This window comes from Bison bison, unplaced genomic scaffold, assembly GCF_000754665.1.
Source record: "Bison bison bison isolate TAMUID 2011002044 unplaced genomic scaffold, Bison_UMD1.0 scf7180017864037, whole genome shotgun sequence".
Taxonomy (NCBI): Eukaryota; Metazoa; Chordata; class Mammalia; order Artiodactyla; family Bovidae; genus Bison; species Bison bison.
Genome location: NW_011494609.1, coordinates 8,854,151 through 8,872,340, shown reverse-complemented (window position 1 = coordinate 8,872,340; position 18,190 = coordinate 8,854,151). Strand labels below are relative to the sequence as shown.

At 48.2% G+C, this 18,190-nt stretch overlaps 1 protein-coding gene across 2 annotated transcripts in view; it reads left to right on the top strand.

Annotated features, from left to right (window-relative positions):
• Positions 1 to 18,190, top strand: part of ABCG1 (ATP-binding cassette, sub-family G (WHITE), member 1) — a 60,034-nt gene that overhangs the window by 2,950 nt on the left and 38,894 nt on the right. The gene's annotated exons all lie outside the window — the stretch shown is intronic.

Here is an 18,190-nt window from a genome sequence, read left to right as displayed (position 1 = left end):
CAAGATTGCTTTCTGTGTCTGTGAATCACACAGTAGTTCTTAATCTCTGACATGATCACAAAGTTTGACCAACTTTCCTGTGTGCTGGCTTCCAGTCTGAACATGGAGGGTTCTCTTTATTGGATGTTGTTAACGTTAGTCTTTCTAGATGGGACTTTTTTAGTTTCAGAGAAAAATGGAAACCAGGTGTTTCCTCCCATGCTTGAAGTGTTGAAAAGTAACCACTGACCTAGGGTAACCTCTCTGGAAACCAGTTGTATATGTTTATAGATCTTGAAAGGACTGACTCAGGGGGGTGTTGGTGGGCTAGCCATAAACACAGAAGAGCTGATGGAGCGGGTGAGACTTCAGAGATCTTGGGAAACGTGCACACACAGGAGTTTGCCACTGCCCTTTTGCTTGTTGTTGGGAATCGACAACTGATGATATTTTGAGTTTTCTTCACAATGGAGATACTCCTTTGCTAGCTCTGGATTTTCAGAGTGTAGAGTTGATGCCTCCCTGGGTTGGTATTTCTTTTTCAAGCCTGACTGATTTCTTCCCATGGAATTCACTCCTCATTCACCCCAGCTCTGTGTACCCAACCCACGTCCATCTTTGGAGGCAGGGGAGGGAGGTGACTGGGAGAGGACATCTTAGATGTCACCCAGAAACGATGGTCTTTAGTTTCTAATGAACCATTTAAAACAACTGGAAAATCATGAGGAATTTGGAACAAGGTGATTCAGGTACCTTCTAAATGTTTATATTGTTTAAACCTTTTAACTTAATCTAGGCTCTATCCTTCTTCCTTTAAGAAGATCCACCAAGACTCACTTTTTTTTTTTTTAACTTTTCATCTTTCTGCCCTCTCTTGCCTTCGTTTTGTTTCCTACCACTTTGACACGAATCTGTTGAGATGGTTGGTGTGGCACCCCAGAATTCCTTGGAACCATGGTTTTAGAGCCTTGATTGACAGATCCCTGGGACTTTGGAGCCAACTTGACTGTGGGATGACTGTGTGTCTGCTACCACAACCAGGAACAGATCCCAAACAGATACTATCAACAGCTGATAGTATCTGAGTGATCTGAGACTTATATTTTCAGGGTGTGCCAGCCTGTTTCATTAACAAAGAAATTCTGTGAGAGGCTCAGGAGCCTATTTGTTTGAGCCTCTTGAAATTTCAACATAAATTTCCAGCTTTTTCCTTCTTCACTTGAACAAAGATTTTATTGAAAAAATGCACTAAGTGACTAGGAGGACATTGTGAGGTTTTGACCTGATGTGTCTCTATAGATAAATGGTGGCAAACCTGTGGGAGACACGAACAGATTTCTGTGCACGTGTTATGTGTGGCCTTAGAAATGTGATCATGATGTTAGAAGTGCTTAGATGGGTATTTTTCAAATTTCAAATGGAGACAACTTGCAATGAAGAAATGCCAACATTTGAAAACGGAGGCAGAATGTTGGTTTGAAATCCAACCTGGCAGGTGTTCACTTGGGGCTCTGGCAGGTGAAGAATATCACTTCCTGGCCAGATGTGTGGCTTGCCCACACTATAGTCTCTACTTGTGAGAACTGGTCATGCTGATTGTCAACGGAAATGGCCTCTTAATTAGCAAGGGAGAGGCCACCAAGGTCCATGGCCAGTGGCCTACTAGGAAGCCTTGTCCAGGTGGCTTCCGGGTAGACACTTGCCCTGAAGTAACCTCTGTGTAGGCTCAGGATGGGGGCCTGGGTGGAGGAGTAGGGTGTGGGCCCCAGGGACCTGCCTGTGAGTCAGAGATGGTTAGGGCCAGAGTGGAAGACTGGCTGATGTGTCCGGGTTGCTGGTTTCTCAAGCAGCGAGGCCTGACTTCTCCATCTGGCTTCCTCCTTGGCCTCTGAAGCACCTGTGTTCACTTCCCCCAGCCCTGCCCTCCTTCCCTGCACTCCATCATTTCCTTTGTTTTTGTTGCCCTGGTGGTATATCACTCCCACACGCCCAGAGGCTGGGGGGTACTTGTCCACCTTCTCACCAAATATAGAGGAAGCAGCATGTGCAGGACTTGCCCTGAGCCTCAGCTTCGGGGATGGCCAGAGGCTGGACAGTGGTTTCAGACTCTGTGGCCCAGCTTGGTGCCCAGGCCACGTCTGGTGCAGGGCTTCGGAGTGCCAGGGTCCCTGTGGCCACAGGGCAGCGGTGCTCTTCTTCAGGCTTAGTGCCCATGAGGCCCTCTCTGCTGCTGCTCATCCAGCTGGCCAGTATCTCCCTTTTCTCTTGATGGCAGCTTTATATTTGGCATCACCTCTGTGTGATGTGTGATGCCAGGCATCATGCCGAGTGCAACTGACTGTTGGGGCAGGAGCTTTTGTGCTTTCTTCTCTTACCATGTTCTGTTTTTCTGTCTGTATTGTTTGTTTTTTAAAATTCAACGTTATGTGCCAAGCTCACTATAAGGATCACAGCGGGGCTGAACGCAGTGCACCGAGGAGGGGAGAGGCGTTTCCGAAAGGAAAATGAGAGTGGTGGGTTGAGAGGGTGACATGTTTCAGGACTGCCTGGTTGTATAGTGAGTGATGGACACAGGAGCCTGAAGACTGGGGTGATCGCTCAAAGTCAGAGCCAGCACCTCCACTCGGCCTTGGATTCCTGTCCATGCTTCTTCCCCTCACACAGACACTAGTCCACTCAAGTAAACTCCAGGAAAGCCTCCCCCGACCCCCATCCCAGAGCATGGTGCTATACACTAACTCAACAAAATGCTGTAGCAAAGTCGGTCACCGGCGTTAGAATAATATCACAAGCTCCTACACAGTTATTTTAAAGAAGATGGGAAAAAGAAGCTTCATAACCCTTAGTGGAAAGGATGTGAGTGACGCCAGTTTAAGAAGGCGATGTCAGCACTGGTTCTTTACAATTCTTGAGCTTGATGGTTGCCCCGCACTGACTGTGGCCTTTAAGAAAACATCTTGTATTTTCAATTGTAGTTACACTTGCACTATATGATTAATGATGTCTTTAGAGGAAAATGTGGATCGTGTAATAGATTCCTAGTAGAGAGCATAATTGTGAAAGGAACCATTCCCAGGAGAAAAGAGTGCCCCCCTGGGGAGGATCTCACTGACTTCTCATACGGTAATGACTTTACCTCAAGGAATTCACTCATGGAGCCGGAGTTGATGGGACAGATGACTTGGAACAATTTGGACTTTGGTATCATAACGTTAACTAGTCACGTGAACTATTGTGTTGAGGGAAGTAAGGGAACATCTAGTTTAATTGTCCTCACTCACCCCAGTGTGACTTAAATTTGAAAGTAGCTTTTGCTTTGTGGAAGCTAGGCACTGCATTGTTGTTGGTAACATTTAGGACTCCATATATATATATATATACATAATTTTTTTTTAATTTTTTAATTGGAGTATAATTGCTTTACAATGTTGTGTTACTTTCTGCAGTACCAGGAAGTGAATCAGCTATATGTATACATATAATCCCCTCTGTCTTGTACCTCCTCCCCACCCCCACTCATCCCAGCCCTCCAGGTTGTCCCAGAGCACTGAGCTGAGCTCCCTGTGCTAGACAGCAGCTCAGCACCCCTGTTAGGAAGAGAATCCACATCATGAAAGGCTGAGGTGGAGCAGAGGCAATTCTACACACAGACAGCACTCTCTGGCTTTCAGAGCTTGTCCATGACATGGAGTAGTGGGTACTCTTGAGTCGTCTGCCTTCCAGAGAGAAGGAAGCCGTTTCCATTTATAATATTCAAGCAGCACTTTGGTTCAGGTGACTCAGAAGCCAATTCTGTCTTTTTAATACACTGAGTATAGGAGATTCGGAGACATATCCCAGGTCACAGGAGCAGGGGAGGTGGGACACAAAAGCACGGGAGCTTTGAGACTAGGACCCGATGAGACACCCAGTAAGCCCCTGGCCCCAACATGGGCACCTGACAACAGGACCACCATGGCATGAATGTGCTTCACCCTTTTTACAAAACCACTAAGGGTTGCCTTGACTGTTACTTCTGATTTATTTTCCCTTTAATAGGCCTGCCTGGATGTCAGTCACCTCCGTCTTTCACAGGGACCCATAAAGAGGTTTTTTAATCTTGTGGAGAGGCTTGGCTGTCCTGTCCTCTCCTGAGGGAGGTGAGGCTGGTGTGCCTGACATGCTTTGCACAAACAGGTGACTTGATTCTTAGAAATGAAATACACCTCCCCAGATTACCTGTGGGTTGAGAACAAAAGTAATCCTAGCTGGGGCTTTAGAGAGTCTTCTTTCCTCTTCCTCAGCCCGGTTGGGGTCTCAACATGCTAACACTCTGATGGAATGGGACAGCACCTCCTACTCTGAAACCAGACCCTCTAGCCTCATCCTTGCCAAACGTCAGGATAGAGTTAAACATTCTGGGCAGCCCCACATCAGATTATCTGTATTGGTTTGCTTCTGAGCCATAAAAATGCATTTGAATGCCCTTCTCAAATTCAGGTTTGCTTTCTCTTAATTTCCACGGCTATTTCACAAGGCCTGCAATGACAGGCTGGCTAAAATGAGTAGAAGGTGCCATTAAAATCCCTTTCAGCAATTCCATTAAGGGGGAGACTGGATTCCATCCCAGCACTGGGTGATTTGATCCAACTGGCGGGGACATGGATGGGGAGGAAGGCCAGTGAAAGGAGGACTGTAGAAATCCCAGAGCAGCGAGGGGGCTCTAGGAGGTGGGCTCCTCAGGTGTGAAGGCAAGTTTATGCTCCTCTAGCATGAATGAATTACTTTTTTTTAATTAACTTTTATTGGAATATAGTTGCTTTACTATGCTGTATTAGTTTCTACTGTATAGAAGAATGAATCGGCCATACATAAATTACTTTCATCTTCTATGGAACTGTCATGCGAAGGGAAGCTTTCTTTGGGGAGCAAAGAAAAGGCTTCTGATACTCTGCCTTTGTTTTTGAGGCTGTGGCTGGTCTTATGGTGCAGTTTAGCAAACCTAGACCTAGCTTATGAGGGCTCCCTGCTTGATGCTGGGGTGTTGACATGGGGAACCCAATGACCCCAGGTCACCTTGGTGAATGGAGACAGCTGGAGCACTCCTCTGCCCCCTCCAGGGCCAGTTTCCAGGTTCTCTGTGGCTCCCTGGGTCAGGCCACTGGCTCAGGCCCTTTTGATGATGAGGTCTTCTGGAATAGTTCTGAATCTCTGCCTTATAGGCTCTGAAAGAGGCTTTGAAAAACTATAGAGGATGGGCCAACTCTCCTGACAGATGGATGTAGTGTGACCATGTAAGAGTTTGCTAGCTTACAGGCAGAACTTGAACATCCAAAGGGTCTAGGCACCCTTTCTGTAGCTCTCTTGGGGCATGCTGCATGGAGGTCAAACCATCACTAACAGGGACCTGGAATCAGGGGTGCATGATTCCTGTGTAGTCTGATCAGGCTCAACAGCCCCCACAGACATAGCACAGGTGACCCTGCTGACGCTGGCTTTGAGGTCTTCTCTTTTCCTTCATGCCCATGTCAGGCCACCCCAGTCACCTTCCAGTTGGCAAGACCCACTAACACACTGCCATTTTTCTAAAGAGTGTGCCTGGTCTGGAGCCATCTGGTCTCTTCAGTGTCACCTTGCAGGACTGTGCTCTGCTCAGTGGGGGGTTGGTGTCACTGTGTCACTTTTTGAGTGCATTCTTGTGACGCTCATCTTCACCTGCTGGGTAGGTACCCTCCTGCCTTCCTTTAACACCCCCAAGTATGCTCATTAAAACTTCATATGCTGGAACTAACGTCTTCTTGTATAAACCAGAACTGAATCCATCAAGGCCAAGATATAACCGAAGGTGACATTCTGCTGAACATGAAACCATTTCTTTTATGTATAAACTGGGAGAATAAAATGTTTAGTAACCACACACCTGCTTGTTTTGAGTTCAGTTCTAGAACGAACAGATTTGCTTATTTAAGGAACAAAGGCAACCACGTGGGTCAGATGAAAAACATTTGGTAAGACTGACCTGAACAAAACGAGGAGCTTTTAGGATGGAGGTACATCTTCTATAAAACCTTCGCTGATGGAGTTCCAAAACCTCTATAGAAAACTTACCTTTGAATAAAGTATCTCTAATACTGGATGGTTTTGCCCATAATTTGCAAAAAGGCATCAGGAAGAGTTTTCAGAGTCTAGGATGGAGGCGGGTGTGCCTGCCGGGACTTGACCTGACCCACAGCCCTTAGTTTTACTTTTCGTCAGCTGTGTCTGATGTTAGTCTTCTTTGTGCTTGACCTCAAGACTGCAATTATGTCCAATGCAGTCCTATATTTAGAGCCTGAATCTTGGAGCCCAAAGGAGCCTGGGAGCTCCCTCCTCTGACCTCTCACCCATGGAGCAATCTTTCTTGCTCCATCCTGACAGCAACCAAGGCCTGGCACTTCCCAGCTTGACCAGGTCCATGTTTGCGCAACTCTCATTCTTAGAATTCCGTCTGTGGAGCTGAAATCTCAACTCGAGTAATGTTCATTTGTTGATCCAAGTTCTGCTTTTCGAAACTCTGAAAAAAATGTGCATTTATCTTGGTCTTGAAATGAGCTCACACACTGGGAGGAAAAAAGCCTATGTACAAATCAGGTGCCTTAAGCTCCAGGGCTATCTGGAAAGGAGGGAATGAAAAGCATGTGGCTGGTAGAGGAGATGAATGAAGCTGGAGCCCTGCTCTGGGAGAAGGTAGCACAGTGGCACTCCTGGGGGCAGGGCAGTGAGAAGGAGCCCCTGCCCGAATGCTGTCAGTGGTGAACTGATAAGGGTGGCAATAAACTGAAAAAGAGAACCTGAGTCATTCTGTCTGTTTCTTTTACTGTCATTAGACAAGCTGATGTGCTCAGACAAAAAGTCCCTCGCCTTGATATCTCCTCTGCCTATCTTGAAAGCGAACCTTTTAGCAGGAGTTTAATGGGATTTCTCAGTTGCTGTTTCTTCCCTCCCACTTTTGGGGGAGAAGTGTTTATTTTTTAAACAAATGCTTTTCTAAACAAATGCTGTTTGCTTTAGCATATTGTCTCTGTTAAGTGCTCACGGGGAAGCCACAGGGCATCATTGTCAGTGTGGACCTAAGGGTGGGGGTGGGGGTGGGGGAGGAAAGGAGGCTTAGAAGGAGGCAGATGTCAGATTCAGGCGTAGACCTCGAATCTTACTAACCACCAGCCTCTCCACCAGCTCCGAGCTCCACTGAGAACCCTCCTCCCTCTGTCATTTTGCAGGTCCACAAAGATGAGCTGTTTTTCTCACCTTTCTTTGCCCATGACAAACACAACCCCAGACCCGGTGGCAGCAAAGGTGCCACAGAAAGCCTCCCCACCTCCTGGGGAAGAGACCCCCAGAGTTCCTTCATGGGCTGGGCCGGGGGCGGCTGTGTTCACCACCCTGACTAAGGACTCCGTGGATCCTGTGCCCTCCAGGATGGGGTTCTCGGGCCACCTGTCCTTCACCTTGACTTTCCTTCCAAGGGTGACCAGACTGGCTTGTCTCCAAGGAGCGAATTCATTGGGGCCAATCCCAACCCACACAACCCCTTCTCCCTATTCCACACTTCTGCCCAGGGCGGCTCTGGGGAAAGCGAGACCCTGGCCGGCCCGCCAACAGGGCTCTTTCCCGGCTTTTAAAATGGAGTAAAAACCCTTGTCTTTTCCACCGGGGCGGATGCTGACTCTGCAGGCCTGGGGCCCTGGGTGACGTTTGCACTGTCCCTGCCAAGTAGCGGGGACACACCTGCTTTCAGTCGTAGATACGGTTGAGGGTCCGGCGGAGGCTGCCTGGTGGTTTTCGTGCACGTCGGGAACCCTATATTCTGAATGGTTGGAAGAGAAGGGCACTGGCCGGCCTCTCAAGCGCACGCGCGCGTAGGTGCGGGTGGGCAGGGGCGCTCCGCTGCGCATGCGCAAAGGCCACCTGCCGCCGCCGCCGCCCGCGCAGGGGTTACTACCGGTCAACGCTCGCGGGTAACCTCGGCGGCGGCGCCGTGCTTGGCTGCCCGCCGGGCGCTGTAGCTAAGCGGTAGCTGTTGCTAAGCGCGAACAGAGGATGCCAAGCTGCTAGGTCCGGATGCTGCGGCCTCTCTGAGCGGACCGGGCCGCCCTCCCCAGACCCTACCCTGTGCACATCGGATGCCGAGCCTGAGTGCCACACGGCTCCAGACCAAATCCGACAAACACCTGGACCCAGAAAATGAGAGAACCTTTCCATAGCCTAATTTTACCCTGGAGACGTCACTAACATGCATCTGATGAATGGGGTTCCTTTTTACCCATGATTATTACTTTGATGTCTATTTAAGCATAATTGGGAGACTTCACTGGGATAGAAATAGCACATGGATATTTAGAAAGACCATCTTGAGGGAAACTGGCTGGCTTTCTTGTGTAGTGTCTTCCTCCTCGAAGCTTTCCTCAGAATGGGGAAGCTTCATGCGTTTTCCAGACTTCTGTTGAAAGTGGAAGGTAGGGCCATGAGGCCAGGTGTGCGTGTTCCTGTGAGACACCCACATCCGAATCCTTGTGAATCATTCTTGTTTTGCTTTGTTTTAGATTCACCCTGTAGGTGAGACAGTGAGAAGCAGGGCCTCCTGCTTTGGGCCGGGCAGACTGAGCAGTCAGCATTTTAAAATGAGCAGGGTGGTTCTTGGAATCCTGGGGTTCTGCTTAGGAATCCGAGGGGCAGATCGAGTAAGGGGGCTGGAATCCAGAGTGTCAGCTGCCAGGCTGCTGCTCCCCACTCCCTGGTGACTCACTTCCACCCTGGGTGGGTTTGTGAGGAGAAACAGCAGCTGAACTTTATGTGTGCTTCCTGGAGCATACACGTGTACATTGTGTATGAATCCATTCATGTGATGATAAATATAAACATGATCTACAAGTTGGGCTCCATTCCAGAGCCTTGAAGGTCAGAGATGCCTTGGTAGAAGCAGAGGTGCCATGCTTTGCCCCTCCCTGAGGACCAGGGTCTTCCCTGGACACCTGGCCAGTTTGGTTCCTCTGTGCTGAATTTAGGTGAGTTATGAAACATTCAGGGCTTCCTGGGTGGTGATAGTGGTAAAGAATCCCGCTTCAAATGCAGGAGACTAAAGAGATATGGGTTTGATTCCTAGGTTGGGAAGACCTCCTAGAGAAGGGCTTGGCAACTTGCTCCAGTATTCTTGGCTGGAAAATTCCATGGACAGAAGAGCCTGGCAGCTGTAGTCCATGGGTCTGCAAAAAGACTGGGCACACACACACACACACACAAAACATTCAGCACCATCATTTGTATGGTTCTTCACCAAACACAAGGAAATGGGGAGTTAATAACTGTTCTCATAGCCTTGGGTTTTACTTGGTTGGTTGTTTGATTTTGTGACCGTAGAGTTGACGTTTTTGTAAACCTACCTAGAGAGTGTAATTCTCAAGCACCAGGACTTGCTGACCTGAAGGTGGGATACAGGAATCAGAAATGGTGGTGGGTAGTTGTTATGCAATAAATTCTCTCTTATGGTTTCCTAAGTGCTGTTGGTGAGGTGTGTGGAAAACCTTTGGAAAAAGAAGGAAGTGCACATTCATGATAGCTGAGTTGTTCCCTCATTATAAACAATAATAGGGCTTATTGCCAACACAAGAACAGATTATGTCCAAAAGCTGGTTGAAAAGTGGAAAGCCCTTATATTTAGTTTCACATTTCACTGGAGTCCCCATTAAGACCTGCAAAGAAGCTTGCGGGTTTCCTATTTCTAAAGACCTGCATATTGGCCTGTCCAGAAAATGGTTCTGTCCTAAATGGTATGAGAGGGCAGGCTGTCTAGTCATGGGCTTCTGCTCTGACTGGCAGCCACAGGGGCATTGGTGGTGAGCCCAGTCTCTGTGTGGCCACGCATGACCAGCGCATAAACGCTGTTCTTGGGTTTGCAGATATTTAACATGAAATCCCATTGGCTGTAGTTTTGTGGAAAAGGCATTTTCCTTCCTTTAGAGTAATTTTGAGTTAATGTTTAATAAGGAAGTTAAGGTGAACTGAATTATTATTTATTACATAGGGCTTTAGTTCAGTTCAGTTGTTCATTCATGTCTGACTCTTTGCAACCCCATGGACTGAAACACGCCAGGCTATCACCAATTCCTGGAGCTTGCTCAAACTCATGTCCCTCAAGTTAGTGATGCATTCCAACCATCTCATCTTCTGTCGTCCCCTTCTCCTCCTGCCTTCAGTCTTTCCCAGCATCAGGATCTTTTCCAATGAGTCAGTTCTTTGAGTCAAGTGGCCAATGTTTTGGAGCTTCAACTTCAGCATCAGTCCTTCCAATGAATATTCAGGACTGATTTCCTTTAGGATTGATTGGTCTGATCACCTTGTAGTCCAAGGGACTCCCAAGAGTCTTCTCCAACATCACAGTTCAAAAGCATCAATTCTTTGGCGCTCAGCTTTCTTTATGGTCCAATTCTCACATTCATACATGACTACTGAAAAAACCATAGCTTTGACAATATGGACCTTTGTTGGCAAAGTAATGTCTCTGCTTTTTAATATGCTGTCTAGGTTGGTCATAGCTTTTCTTCCAAGGAGCGAGCGTCTTTTAATTTCATGGCTGCAGTCAACATCTGCAGTGATTTTGGATCCCAAGAAAATAAAGTCTGTCACTATTTCCATTGTTTCCCCATCTATTTGCCATGAAGTGATGGGACTAGATGCCGTGATTTTAGTTTTTTGAATGTTGAATTTTAAGCCGTTGTTTTTACTCTTTCACTTTCATCAGGAGGCTGTTTAATTCCTTTTCGCTTTCTGCCATAAGGGTGTTGTCATCTGCATACCGAGGTTATTGATGTTTCTGCTGGCAGTGTTGATTCCAGCTTGTGCTTAATCCAGCCTGGCATTTTGCATGATATTCTCTGCATACAAGTTAAATAAACAGGGTGACAATATACATCCTTGATGTACTCCTTTCCCAATTTGGAACCAGTCAGTTGCTCCATGTCCGGTTCTAACTGTTGCTTCTTGACCTGCGTAAAGATTTCTCAGGAGGCAGGTCAGATGGTCTGGTATTTCCATCTTTTTCAGAAGCTTCCACAGTTTGTTGTGATTCACACAGTCAAAGGCTTTGGCATAGTCATTAAAGCAGAAGTGGGTGTTTTTCTGGAACTCTCTTGCTTTTTCTGTGATCCAACGGACGCTGGCAATTTGATCTCTGGTTCCTCTGCCTTTTTTAAATCCAGTTTGAACATCTGGAAGTTCTCAGTTCATGTACTGTTGAAGTCTCACTTGGAGAATTTTGAGCATTACTTTACTAGTGTGTGAGATGAGTGCAATTGTGCGGTAGTTTGAGCATTCTTTGGCATTGCCTTTCTTTGGGATTGGAATGAAAACTGACCTTTTCCAGTGCTGTGGCCACTGCTGAGTTTTCCAAATTTGCTGGCATATTGAGTGCAGCACTTTCACAGCATCATCTTTTAGGATTTGAAATAGGTCAGCTGGAATTCCATCACCTCCACTAGCTTTGTTCATGGTGATGCTTCCTAAGGCTCAGTTGACTTCACAGTCCTGGATGTCTGGCTCTAGGTGAGTAATGACACCATCGTGGTTATCTGGGTCATTAAGATTTTTTTTGTATAGTTCTTCTGTGTATTCTTTACACCTCTTCTTAATATTTTCTGTTTCTGTTAGGTCCATACTGTTTCTGTCCTTTATTGTCCCCGGCCCTACACTGCATGGCTCATAGTTTCATTGAGTTAGACAAGGTTGTGGTCCGTGGATCAATTTGGTTAGTTTTCTGTGTTACATGCTGCTGTTACTGCTGCTAAGTTGCTTCAGTCGTGTCCGACTCTGTGCGACCCCATAGACAGCAGCCCACCAGGCTCCCCCGTCCCTGGGATTCTCCAGGCAAGAACACTGGAGTGGGTTGCCATTTCCCTCTCCGATGCATGAAAGTGAAGTCGCTCAGTCGTGCCTGACTCCCAGTGATCCCGTGGACTGCAGCCTACTAGGCTCCTCCGTCCATGGATTTTCCAGGCAAGAGTACCGGAGTAGGGTGCCATTGGGCTTAGTTAAAATTTTCCTTCTTTCTCTCTTGTTTATTTTAATAAAATGATTACCAGTCTAGTGCCTTTTAGTAGCTTGTGCTCAGCAGAGAAGGGGTTGAGGGTGGGATGTGGCCTCAAGAGTCAGAGTCTGGGTTCAAAACCTTCCCTACTCCAGCTGGGCATCTGGGTGAGTTACTTAACCTCCCTGTGAAAAGGGATTATAGGTAATAATACCCATGTTATTGAACCAAATAACTTGATATAGGTGAAGCTCTGTGCCCAGTGTGCAGTATTTAATAAACAGTAGCTACAGTCCTTGTGAATGCTACATGTCCTTATGCCTGGAGGAGGGCATGGTAACCCACTCCAGGATTCTTGCCTGGAGAATTCATGGACAGAGGAGCCTGGCAGGCTACAGTCCATGGGGTGGCAAGGAGTCGGATACAACTGAGTGACTTTCACTTTTTTCACAGTAGTTATGAATGGGATTATATGGGATATAATTAAATAATAATAGCCCAGAGGTCATAGGATGGATCAGAGCCTTTGGTTATCATTCTAAAAGTAAGTTGGGGGTAAAATCTGAGACTTTAGAAATAAAAAAGAGTGAAGACAGTGTACAGTTGGTGGACAGCTAAGTGGTCAACTTAGCTGAACGTTTCTTGGGTATGAAGGAGGAGCAGGGAAACACTTGGGGCCTTCCTGAGGTCACGAGGCTGTAAGTCTCGAGTGAGAGGGCGAGTCCAGCCCTGTGTCCCCGTCTTGGGCTGTGAGGGCCCACTAGCAGCCTCCCAGAGGAGGGTGGCAGTGTGACCTGCCTTGCCAAGTGAGTCCCCGTCACTTTGTCAGGCCTGGTCTCCAGGTCATCAACAGGGAAATCCTGGTTGGAGAAACTTGAGTGACAAGTTCAGAGTTTCTGGGAGGACCCCAGGATCCTGTCTGGACCCCAGGCTCCTGTTTGTTCTGCGTCCAGTCAAAAGATCCGTTGACCTCCCTGGCCCAGGGGCATTTTTTTCAACTTTATTTATTTTTTTAATTGAAGAATAATTGTTTTACAGAATTTTGTGGTTTTCTGTCATACATCAAGAAGAATCAGCTATTGATGCACCCATGTCCCCTCCCTCCCACATCCCTCCCCATCCCACCCTTCTACATTGTCACAGAGCCCCTGTTTGAGTTCCCTGAATCATATAGCAAGTTCCCATTGGTTATCTATACACTCTAAAGGTTAAATTGTTTACTTCCTGCCTGCTTGTGCCCTGGAGCATTGTTTACACAGAGAATGAGCCAGTGTCATCAGAGAGAAATCCGATGAGCTTGGAGGCTGTGGGAGCAGAGCCTGCAGTAGGATTCAAGCCTGGCCCAGATTAAACCTGCTGCAGGTCTTTGCGGACAGCAGACTGTTGTGACAAATGGACCCCACACTCACTTGGGCAGGGCAATGCAGGATGAATCTGCTGCTCTGGGACTTTGTCAGCATTGCAGGGGTCTGGGGAGCATTGGGGTGGCCACATAGGCAGACTTTCCAGAGGGACTCGGGGGCCCAGGTGTCTGGACCTGCCAGGAAGGAGCACGTGGATCTCCGGGAGTTTCGTGACTCTGACACTTGAGGACTTGTTCTGAGAGGCCTGCCCACATTCAGAAGTGCTGGCCTCTTGGAATATGAGCTGGACCACTGGCCTGGGCCACCGGCTTCATGAAACCCTGTGCGAAGTGGGCCTTCTTGCTGTAGGTAACATCAGTGAGCTCACCAGGAACTGAAAGGGGGACACATCAGAGCTGTGTTTGTAGGTGGAACTTGAAAATCCATAGGCTTTGGTGATTTTATGCTGCTGCTGCTAAGTCACTTCAGTTGTGTCCGACTCTGTGCGACCCCATAGACAGCAGCTCACCAGGCTCCTCTGTCCATGGGATTTTCCAGGTAATTTTACACTGTTTGCTAAAAGATTCCATTTTATGGAGGATGTCCCACAGTGCTTCAGTCATCTATTCACAGACTTGCCTGCTGGGGAGAGTGCAAAGGAGCCAGATAGGCTTCTAAGAAACCCTCCTGGTGTGGGTGCCTGCGTGGGCCTGCCTGAGCCCTTCTCTGGGTATTTTGTTCTTAGTGATACCGGTCACTGCAGAATAAGGTCAACATGTCCACCATCCTCTGCAACAGCTCCAGGGACCAGTCAGGGAACATGGGCGGCCGATGCAGTTACTGATTTGCCCATCAGTCAGCGAATCTGAGAGGCCTGATTGTCTCTCGTGCACCGTGTCGCCACGGTCTAATAGGCGGCACTGTCTTACTTCGCAGTCCCCATTCTCTTTTTGGCAAAGAACTGGAGCCTCTTCCTGGTCTCCCAGATGGCAGATTCTGAATTGCAAGGATCATAGTTTACGAATTTTAAAAATTCTGCTTGGAGCACGCAGGTGTCCTAGTGGTTGGAGTGTGAGCTGAGTGGTGGGAGGCCTTCTTGCCTCTGTGCTGAACAGAGGCCCATTCCCCTGACACAAAACAACTGACTCTGCAACGAACTTGGAAAACACCTGCTGAGTGCTGTGACCTTTACCCCTGGTGAAGCACTTTCTGGTGGTTGGCCAGAGGCAGAGAAAACCCCAAACTTATTGGAGGAACTTGAGACTTGGAGAAAGTCATCCTGGGAGGGGGAGGGGAAGCCAGCAGTGTGGGCTTCATTATCTCAAGACTCACTGGCTGAGGGTGAACCCTGAGGAAGACGACCCCATGCCTGGCAGGTCCCAAATCCCCCTTCACTGGTCCAGCTCTAACCCCAGGTGCCTCCTGCAGTTCAGCCTTATCCCAGGAGCTGAGTGTCAGGAGTGTGTCCCCTGGGACTGTCTCTGGGCCTCTTCCATTGAATTGCGGACATCCTGTGCTTTGTACCAGAAGGTGTAGAATAAAGCCAACTTCAGGATCAAAAAGTCCAGTGGAAGAACCAAAGAAAACAGGATTTATGTAAAGGCTTGACGCCTTCCGTTAGCTTGTGTAGAAGCCTGATTCATAAGGAAGATGTTGGTTTGGGGGTTTTGTAGTCATAAAAATTACAAAGCCACTGGAAACTGCATTCTTCTCCAGTTGACTTTAGGTGTTTGGGCCAGATAAAGGGAAAAGCTGGTGAGGGCAGCAGGATATCTTTATTCTGATTTGCTTCACGAGAGGACTGCTTGGACGGGGTGCTCTCATGGACACTGGGGTCCTCTCATTTGTGAGCTGGGCCACACATCCTGCAATCTGCTGCACATGACATGGCCAGCCAGGGGACAGGAGGGTGGCAAAGCAGGAGCAAAGACAAGCCTGCCCTCATGGGAGGGAGGCGTGGAGAGGCCCAGCAGGCAGGGCAGAGCTGGACAGGCAGGCGGAGTCCTGTCGAGGCAAGGACGGGAGCGGCTCAGGGGGTAGGAGGCCTGGCAACTGGTGCTGAGCTCACTGGACATCCTCTGGGGGAATCCAGGCAATTTGGCGTTTTCCCTGTTCCTGAGTGCCTGATCTGACGACCAGCAGATGGAGCTCAAGGCTGGGAAAGTGCTGGTCAGACAGACGAGACACCTTGCCTGTGTCTCTCCTCCATGGAATGGCCCAGAATAAGATCCAGGACGTGGCCCTGGGCTGGAGTGTTCCAACATCTGTCACCAGGGGAGGCAGCAGCTCTGGGTGGTGGGGACAGGGACTGAGGTCCAGGAGGCAGACATCACTGCCCCACCCACCTCTGGGCACCTCACGGGCTCTCCTGTCAGCTCCCAGACTTTCAAGGGGGCAGCACTGAATTTGCCATCCAGGCATTTCAGAGAAATAAAGGTGGGGACTTTTACAGGGGCTGTTTCTTGAGGGAAAATAGTCATCAATGGACATAAAATAGCTTTGAAAGGAATTACTGCTATCGAGACAGTTTTCACCTAAGATATTGGCAAAACAATAAAACTGTCCTAATGATTTACCCACGACTGAATATTTTCATAGATGAAGCTCAGTGCAGTTCAAAGACAGTAAACAGAGCTGCTTTGGCTATGAGAAGAATCATCAGTCACAGCTTTTCCTCACTGACATAAAGGGATGAATGCCATTCCTTGAGCTTTTGAGTTTCTTTTTCATCAATTTGCCTTGCAGAGAGAAGAAATGACATTTCAATATACAATAGCAGGTACATATATTAGTGCGTGTATTTACAAATGCATCCTTGTGTGATCATATTTATACATGAGTATTTTTTCCAAGTTAGGAAAAGCTATTAAAGATTACAATGGTCCAATCTTCTCATTTTATAGATGAGAAAGCCCAGGTTGAAAGACCTTTGGTTTGAGATAAACCAGCTTTTGAGATCTAGTCCTATTACTGCCACGTCTAAATTTGTATCTTATGTGCATGTATTCATTTTGTTCTGACTGAGATACTGATGATTCTGCTGTCAAAATTAAAGCCTCATGTAACCAGATTGCTACTGCTACTGGTAAGTCACTTCAGTCGTGTCCGACTCTGTGCGACCCCATAGACAGCAGCCCACCATGTGCCCCCGTCCCTGGGATTCTCCAGGCAAGAACACTGGAGTGGGTTGCCGTTTCCTTCTCCAATGCATGAAAGTGAAAAGTGAGAGTGAAGTCGCTCAGCTGTATCCGACTGTTCGGGACCCCATGGACTGCAGCCTACCAGGCTCCTCCATCCATGGGATTTTCCAGGCAAGAGTACTGGAGTGGGGTGCTAAAAAATCAGATAATCAGATGGACCAACTAAGCCCATCCACCACAACTATTGAGCCTGTGCTCTGGGGCCCAGCAGCTGCAATTACTGCAGCCTGACCACCCAGAGCCTGCGTTCCACAGCCAGAGCAGTCACCTCAATGAGAAGCCTGCACACCATAACCAGAGAGTAGCCCCTGCTTGCCGAAACTAGAGAAGAGAGCCCACGCAGCAACGAAGACCCAGCACAGCCAAAAATAAATAAATAATAATAATATAAAAAGTGGAGCTGGAGAAGGGGCAATTCTTGGAATACACACATTATGACACATTTATATAAATTCCAAAACGGTGGAAAACTTACCAAACTTATTTAAGGATAAATACAAATGTCATACAATAGAGACAAAAATAAGGGGATAGTACAATTCCAGATGGTTGAGCTCAGGAGTGGCATGACGTGTGTCTTCATTTATTTTTCTTTCTGAAACCTCACCAACTTGCCATCTCCAGCAGAGCATTAGGCGAGCAGCCCACTGCTTGGTTTACATTCTGGCCTCCCACCTGTTAGTCATGGTGCCTTAGGAAAGTTATTTTAGCTCTCTGTGCCTCAATTTTCTCTTCTGTAAAATGGAAGTATTAAAGTTTGTACCACACAGGGCTGTGGTGAGAATCAAACTAATTCATATTCATGGGGCTTTCCAGGTGGTGCTAGTGGTAAAGAACTTGCCTGCCGATGCAGGAGACATCAAGGGATGTGGGTTCAATCCCTGAGTTGAGAAGCTCCCCTGGAGGAGGGCATGGCAACCCACTCCAGTATTCTTGCCTGGAGAATCCCATGGACAGAAGAGCCTGGAGGGCTACAGTCCATGGGGCCACAAAGAGTTGGACATGACAGAGCGACTCACACTCACACTTGGATTTTAACTCACTCCAGGGCCAGGGTTTGGGAAGTCATTGGAGGGAAGGTCAACTTTTGATGTCATCCCAGGCCAGGTGGTGGTGGCAGTGAGTGAGGTTTGGGGGCCACAGTTTGGGGGCGGCAGGGGAAGGGACTTCTGTGCTGGGGCTGCTGCCTGTGTGCTCTGCCTTTTCCAAAGTCCCCACGTGCCTACATGTGACAGTGGCTTTTGGAGACCAATGTAGCCGGGCCTGTGAGAAGCAGCAGAAGACGCCTCTAAACCTAGATCCCAGCCTGGGGGCAGCTCATCCCCAGGGAGTACGCCTACTCTGCCCTGAATCAAGGGCTGCTCCAGCAGGAGATTCAAGGGTGGGTGAGGGCCTGTCAGCCAGGAACATGGGTGAGGAGCCAAGACCCCAGTGTCTGCCAGGGCAGGTGCTCAGAGCAGGTCATAAGACCAGAGCAGGGATGTGCAGGTGCCCATGTGGGGAGAGCAACCCAGCCCCCATGGAGGGTGGAGAGTAAGCCAGAACCATGCTGGACTCAGCTCAGCAAGGCCTGGGACACAGTTCACTACAGTGAGCCCCACCCCCAATGCAGAGCCCCCTGCCCCCCGACC